Below are 5,761 nucleotides of genomic sequence, written 5' to 3'. Positions count from 1 at the left end.
AAATAGATTCGCTCATACAGATAGTTGGCAGTGAAGTGAAGCTTCCCTAAATGACACAGTGAAATATATTTTAAGTTTTACTAGTAAAAATCTCAGTCAAAACGTGTTCAGTGTAAAGAAACAGGTTTGTGAGCAGTTACGAGATCCTGTGGATTGTGTTTTATCTTTATAAATGAATGCATCTCTACAACAACTGTACGTTTGCTTGCCTGCATAGAGTCCATTAACAGCTGGGTCACACTCCAAATCCTACAGTTTACAGCATATGCAGGAGGAATTATTTTTCTGATGATCTCTGGTCCTGCTTCTCTGTAGACATTCAGAACCACCCACACAGCCTACACCCAGCCACGGTCCAGATCAACGGCTTGTTGATCTGTATTTTYAAACTGCCCACGTATTCAAGAGGTTTTCCATTAGCAAAAAGATTGCTATTGGTCTTCCTCAATCTTAAAGACATACTAGCAACACGAAATGTTGTTGAAATGGATTGTCCGTTTTTTTTCTCTGAAACAAAGCAAAGAAGAAACACACCCCTGCCAAGAAAAAAACAAAACYCCCCAAACCCCGCAAAATATATCCCAAACGCTAACATTTTGGTTATTTACTGACTGYGCAGTTCAACATTAATTATCCAAACCTGCCTGCTCTCCAAAACATGCTATGTCCCACTATGTCTGTTAATTACACTGAAAATGCAAAAACTCTCCGAGTCATTTGAAACCTCGGTTATCCAAAATTCTCCAATGCTCCCCTATTATGTTTAGATAATTGAGGTTGTATGGAGCACACTTGCAGACAGTTAGAGCAGCAAGCATTATCTTTCAGCTGATACAACTATCAATAGCAAGTGTACAGCATATACTACAAAGGCTTTATTGTGCATATGTAGGGAGATAGAGATGAGATATAGTTCCGGGAGGCAGTTTGTCTAGTGGTTACAGTACAGAGTTGGGTGTCATGAGACCAGAGTTTTAATTACTACCTCTGCTGACTCTGTTACTCAGATAAACCACTTACTGTCTCTGCATGCCAGCATCCCAACCTGCAAAGAAGGGCACTGTGAGAATTAYCCAGCTTTGTAAAGTACTTTGATATCCTTTGATAAAAGGCTTTTTATACATAACTGCTGAGTATTATTGTCCATTTAATTGTATTTTTAAAACACTTTTGAAAGAAAGGATTGAAAAAATAGCTGAAAACACTTGAGAGCCAGAACTTTAGTTGGTGGGGACTGGCACAGAGCTGGGCTGATTGAGATCAGGTAGAACCTGGCCCTTTAAATATAGCTTGCCAAATGTAACGTGACCAGTACGAACAAGCTGTACCTATGCTTAGTACAGACTACTCAATGCAGATTCCTCTATTGCTGCAGTGTTTATGCCTTACTACAAACTGGCACCAGCACTTACTATTAAACAAGAACAATATAGATTTCACTAAAGCAATAATCTGTTCATGTTCAGCATTCCAGTATCATTGGGCTCACAGAGTCCCCAAACTTTCACATATGAGAATCAGCATTAAAACGCATCCTCATCTTAGGTGAAGCCAACCGATGTACAGTGTGCCGCATACCACTACTGGGAAGGGTGCCAGGGTCAAAGAGCATGTGTTAAAAAAATTGCTGTGGTACCATTAATGTTTGCACCATGTAAAATGCACAAAGATAATAGAAAATAAACCTCTTCAAATAATGATAAGCCTCCTGATTGCAGGTGAGCAACCACACAAGCTATCTATACAAAGCCATAACTTCAAGTACAATACACCCGGATATACTGCAGACCTATTTGTAATCACCATCTACCAAATTCCTTAGGAGCAGACAGAATACAACCCCATGAGGCAGGAGATGGCACCTGAACACTCTGCTATCTTCCTGCTTTGTCTTATAAGCATCTCAAATTCTGTTTTAAGGCTTTTCCATGTGGTGATTTCTGTAAATCACCCTTCTCCGATGGAGTGCTGAGGTGAGGGGAAAAAAAATCCTGCACTCGCTTAAAGCCTTTTATTTCTCTTGTAACATGGACATCTTGGAGAGCAGATTAGCCAAAGGAGAAAAAATAAAAAGCGAACGGTATTACTGGTGACCTAATCCTTCCTCTCAGAAAAAGAAAGGGGAAAGAAAGCCTCTTGTGATCTCCAAGGAGGAACCTGCCTTGTAAACTAGTCTCCTGTTTGAAACGGAAACAAGAATGTGAATCCTGATACAGAGAGGCTACCAAAGCAGGGAACAGCTTAACAGACCTGAGATTTTCGTTTCAGTGCAACACAGGGTATTACGCTACGGTCCTGTCTATGTTAGAAAAACAGGCAGGGAAAACTTAACAGGTTATAAGACCCTTTGAACACAAAGGCATCCAAATGTGGTTATTTTTAYACAGTAGGCAGGACTGTAATCTGTGTCCAAGTTTATAAACTGTGGGCTTGTAGTTCATTAAAAGGATTCTGTTACCAACTCCTCTCTCGTAGGTTATTGTAACCAACCCCCACGACATACATTTACAGCCCTTTCAAACCTGCCCCTCTATAAAACCAGGAATGCTGCCCCTGCCCCCTCCTCCCCTTAGGGAACGGGGGCAATCAGTGTTAGATTAAGCGAAGAGTTGAAGGGAACCATTTTTACTGGCATCGCTATTTGGAATAAAATTGCATACTTCCTAAAGTGCTCAGATATAAGAACATGAAGTAACACACCTCTGCTGCCACAGGTAAGAAAAACGAGGTCTGGGGTAAGGCTCTGGCAAAATTGAGAACCACTGAAACCTCTTGATTTCAATGCTGCTCAACCCACRTCTGACCCCAGGCAGCCCCCTTTACCCTACCAGGGCAGACAATTGGCCCATTGAGCCCACTCCTGTCTCCAGCTTCACCCAGCTAAATCATTCCTATTAGCTAATTTAGCAGACAAACTTAACTTCCCCTCCTGCATGTAAATACCCATGACCAGATTGCCATTCTCTCCATTTTTAATCGTTCGGAAATATTCAGAGGGGTGGGTTTTTGGTGATGTCTTTAAACTTCTAGGCTCAAATCTGCATAAACACTGCAAACRTGCTCATCAGAGACCACTGCAGCATCACTTCCGTTCCTCCGCAGCAGCAGATACAAGCACTGCTGGACCAGACATGCAGACACAACTGTTATCTGTTATGAAGAGCTTCCAGAAATACTCTCGTGTACTCTCCAGGAGCACAAACACTACAGAAAACCTAAACTGCAGGAAAAAAAAAAAAAAAAAAGTCACTGTGGCTCCAGCTAATTCATTTTTAAAATTCCAGGTAATATCTTTAGACCTCTTTTTTTGGCATACTTCCCCAGCTCCTACCCAAGTATCTGATCTCTATGGCTTCCTAAAGCATGGTGGCAGATGCCATTCTGATAGGAAAGCAGAAATTCCTTCCTGACCCAGCATATTACGTCATGCCTCTGAAATGCAATATCAAATCCAATCCAGCTACCTGTCCATCTCAAGACTGCCTATCAATTAGCATTAGACACTAATTTGATTAAATCAGTATGTTGAAATTTTATTTGATTCCACCTAAGGAGTATAATTCCCCCTGCGTGTTCTCTGTAGCCCACTAATTTTCCAATGGAATGGGAAACACAGGTTGGGATTTGGAGACTATTTCTTCTACTTGTTAACATATGAGCTTAAAACCGCAGTAAAAAATAAATCCATACAACTTTATAGAATGGGACTTGCCAGTTTAAGAGAAAATGGCTTTTTTACAGAATAACCCAGATAGAAAAAAAATGTATACGTTTAACTCTGAAACCTGAAGTGTTCTTTGAGGGAAAACGAATACGTTTTAGCCTTAAAGGGATCACAGACTGCAATTATATAATTCTTGTCAACTGATGTTAAAGATAGGCTGGAAAGAATGTATGCTGAGGCCCTGCAATAAAACGAGCTCCTTTACTCCTTTCAAATGTTTGCAAGCCTTGGAGGTTATCCAAAGGTCGAATACAGGAAAAGTCTTGGTGAACAGAAAACATAATCATGAGCTTTTTTAATATGGGCTCTTTTTGTAATAAAATAAAATTATTGTAAGAGAGGGGAGAGTGGGCTCTGTCTCCTCAGATCTAGAGCCAGGGGGGCTGAGTTTTAATCAGATGCTGCTGTTCKACCCTCCTCTCTCCACCCCAGCCTGTCACTACACAGAGAGAGGAGCTAGCGGARGTGCATCCCCGTGCTGTGCAGAACCACCAGCAGAGCAGTGGCTAGTCATTGCAGAGGTGCAGACACCCARGCCTAGCACTGAAACACCTTGGCTTCATGGTGATACAAGGGCATGAATCCCAATACAGACACACAGAGGCAGAACTTCACTGCCAGCCACCTCGACACAAGGTAGTGGCAGAGCCCTGATGCCTTCCGGTTATATCAGCGGGTCTTTTCTGACACCTCCTCRTGGACAGAACAGCTCCATACAATGCCGTATCTGCCACCAACATGCAGCCACTTCTGGGGTGCACTGGGATAGCTGCTCAGTTTCTCATAGAAACGCCACTGGAAGCAGTAAGCTGGAGGTAAAGTATATGGAGAATATCATATCTGGCTGCAGCTACACACGGGTTTAGGGAACTGGGCTGTCATTACTCTCACATCGCAGGGCAGAATCCAGGACTGCAATCTCTTAGTGCTATGGCTTGTTTCATGACCATCTGTGGCCAGGAAGCAAAGTTTTCACCTGGAGTACTTGGTGACATCAACTAGCTACCCCACCTGGAGTGTAGCAACAAATCAGAGAGGCACTCACAGTATCACCTGAGTTTGACTCAAAAGTTTTCTATTCAGCTACTGATTTGACCTTCTCTCCCCCAAGGCTGCTAACTGCAAAACTGAAGCTGCAAACTAGAAGTATGTGGAAGGAATTCATGAAGCAGTCATTTACTGAAGGCATCAAGTGCTTCTGAGGTGTGATCATCCTTCACAGGAAAATCTCGGAGACATACACGAAGACTGGCTTTCTTCTAATCCCCTACTCTCTCTAACACTTAATTACCATTTACTACTTATGGTGACTCACYCATCATCGAACTCCTACTACAGCACAGGTTCACCTATTCCTATGGACTGCGAAAATCTTCCAACAAACTTCATGTTTTTTCTCTCAAATAGCGAAGCCTGATTTCAGGATCAATCTGTACTGCTTGGGGACACATTTCCTTTGACAAATCTGCCACCATTTTGCAAATGATGTTTCTCAATTCTCAACTTTTTTGTGGATTTTTTTCTACTTTACTTTTCATTTTCTCATCTGGAGAGAGAGACCTTTCTCATTCCCTTTTCCAGATGAATAACCAGAATTAGAGAAAATACGACAACACCCACCACACCATAAGAGACTTATTTCAGAGCTGGAGCAAGCTGAATAGACTGCCAGCAAACACTCGCTCCATTTGGATGTGAAACTAACTCACATTAGCTGTGCTCGCATCAACCACCTCACGGATTATGGACACAAGGGCTTGAACCTGTTTGGGGTGTTTGTTTTTATATCACTTCTGGCCAGCAACACGTTTTCCAATATCAGCTCTTGCTCATCAACTTTTACCCTCTCTCATCTTAAAGGAGGGGGTATGGAGCTGTAATTTCATAAAGCCATGAAACAGCAGCTTTCTAAAGACTTTTGACACTGTTGAGTGTGGAATATGGCATATCTTTATTTTCAACCATATGGGCACTCACAAAAGGGATGCAATTGGCAGTCCTATTGCACTCCAGGAGCGGTTAATGGCACCCCCTTTA

Source organism: Rhea americana, unplaced genomic scaffold (genome assembly GCF_003343005.1).
Source record: "Rhea americana isolate MKP2758 unplaced genomic scaffold, rheAme1 scaffold_120, whole genome shotgun sequence".
Classification (NCBI taxonomy): domain Eukaryota; kingdom Metazoa; phylum Chordata; class Aves; order Rheiformes; family Rheidae; genus Rhea; species Rhea americana.
Note: the sequence above shows the minus strand (reverse complement) of the source record.